We start from the raw sequence: 2,500 nt of genomic DNA, 5'->3' as shown, positions 1-2,500 counted from the left end.
AGGGCTAATCCTGCATCGAGCAGGGGGTTGGACCGGATGGCCTGTATGGCCCCTTCCAACTCTATGATTCTATGACTCTTTTCGACCTTGGCCTGGCAAGTGGGAAAAAAAAGCCCGTATGTGTGTATGTATGTGTATACGTATATGTATGCTGTTGTTGTTGTTATGTGTCCGACCCATCGCGACCCCACGGACAATGATCCTCCAGGCCTTCCTGTCCTCTACCATTCCCCGGAGTCCATTTAAGTTTGCACCTACCGCTTCAGTGACTCCATCCAGCCACCTCATTCTCTGTCGTCCCCTTCTTCTTTTGCCCTCGATCTCCCCCAGCATTAGGCTCTTCTCCAGGGAGTCCTTCCTTCTCATGAGGTGGCCAAAATATTTGAGTTTCATCTTCAGGGCCTGGCCTTCTAAAGAGCAGTCAGGGCTGATCTCCTCTAGGACTGACCGGTTTGTTCGCCTTGCAGTCCAAGGGACTCGCAAGAGTCTTCTCCGGCACCAGAGTTCAAAAGCCTCAATTCTTTGACGCTCGGCCTTCCTTGCGGTCCAACTTTCGCAGCCATACATTGCAACTGGGAAGACCATAGCCTTGACTAAACGCACTTTTGTTGGCAGGGTGATGTCTCTGCTTTTTAGGATGCTGTCTAGATTTGCCACAGCTTTTAATTTCTTTGCTGCAGTCCCCATCTGCAGTGATCTTGGAGCCCGGGAAAATAAAATCTGTCACTATCTCCGTTTCTTCCCCTTCTATTTGCCAGGAATTGAGAGGGCCGGATGCCGTGATCTTTGTTTTCAAAACAAAGACGTATACGTATATGTATACGTATAAAAACCCCGCTAAGGTCGAGACTGCGGTGCACAGCACTCAACCCTTACGGTCCGGAAAACTGCTCGCCTTCCTCTTCCCGACTGCCGAGCCCTAGCGCCCGCCGTGTCCTTGGAGACCCCTGGCACATTGATGAAACGAGACGAAATAATTCACTCAAGGGAAGAGTCCCCAGTCTTCGCTCCGGAAAGCTCACCTGCGGCCACGGTTCCCAAAGGCCGGTCGTCTCTCTCCCACGCTCGGCGAACATTCCAAACCGCGCGGTCCGGCCTTCACGGCCGCACCTCGCGGACGAACGTTCCGAGCCGCAGGCTCCGGACGAACCACGCCTCCGCACCCGTGCCCTCGTTCGTCGCCACGCCACCGCGACCTCCCACGCCGCACACACACGTTCCACCCCTCGGCCTTCCTCTCCTCGCCGCCAGCCAAGCCCGACAAAGGCCCCCCCCCCCAGAGGCAGCCACTCCGGTTGCCAGAGTTTTAGCAAAGACGCTTTTTATAATATGCCGCCAACCTTGTACCTTGTCCGTTCTAGTTCATTTAATAATTTCAAGATCCGGTCGGTCACGTAGCCCCCGTGGCCTATCCTGTTATTTTGTCGAAAATTTCAAAACCTATTTTATATATTGTCTTATAACATACTCTGTGCCAGTAAAAGGTTGCTGACTTGACTGGTCCCGAGCCTTTGCGCATCAACAGGGGGGGACGGAGAGAGAAACAGTTCGCCGGAGAGCTGTAGAATCACAGGGTCGGACGGGGACTCCCAGCCCCCTGCAGGACACAAGTCCGAGCCCAGGTCTGCCGCGTCCCGGCGCGGGCGGGGCGGGGCGGGGAAAGAGGAAGCGGGCCCGGGGCGGGGGGGGGGGAGGCGGGCCTACGGGAAACCAAACACGGAGGCCAGGTCGACCGACTTCCGGCGGCGCCGGGTCAGGGGGTTAGCCCAGGTCTACCGACTCTCGCACGGCGGGAACACAGAACCCGGGCGGACGGAAAGGGGGGAGGGCGAGGGCGAGGGGACTCCAGGCCCACCGGGTTCCCTCGCGGCAGCAGAAGGACAAAAGCCGACTCGCGGGTGACGGGTACTCCAGGTCTACCGGCTCCCACGCGACAGGAACGCGGAGCCCAGGTCTACCGACGGCCGTCGCCAGGCCGGGACTCTCCGAAAGGCGCTAGCGAGCCGAGACGGGTCCAGGTCTACCGACGCCCCGAAGCGACTCGCGTGCAGCGGCGGCCGGAAAGAGGGCGAGGGGACTCCAGGTCCACCGAGTTCCTGCGCGTGGGCAGAACGACAAAAGCGCCGCGCGGAGGCCGGGTCAACCGGCTCGCGGCGAGAGGCAGTCCAGGTCTACCGGCTCCCACGCGACCGGAACACGGAGCCCAGGTCTACTGACGGCCGTCGCCGGGCCGGGACTCTCCGAAAGACGGGTCCAGGTCTACCGACGCCCCGAAGGGACTCGCGGGTAGCGTCGGACGGAAAGAGGGCGAGGGGACTCCAGGTCCACCGAGCTCCTTCGCGCGGGCCGAACGACAAAAGCGCCGCGCGGAGGCCGGGTCAACCGACTCCCACGCGACCGGAACCCGGAGCCGAGGTCTACCAGCGTCCGTCGCGAGGGCAACGGACTTCCGTCGACACCGCGCCAACGCGTGGTCCAGGTCTACCGACTCCCGCGCGGC

Source organism: Paroedura picta, unplaced genomic scaffold (assembly GCF_049243985.1).
Source record: "Paroedura picta isolate Pp20150507F unplaced genomic scaffold, Ppicta_v3.0 Ppicta_v3_sca57, whole genome shotgun sequence".
NCBI lineage: Eukaryota > Metazoa > Chordata > Lepidosauria > Squamata > Gekkonidae > Paroedura > Paroedura picta.
The sequence above is the reverse complement of the archived record's forward strand: the minus strand, read 5'-3'. Positions refer to the sequence as shown.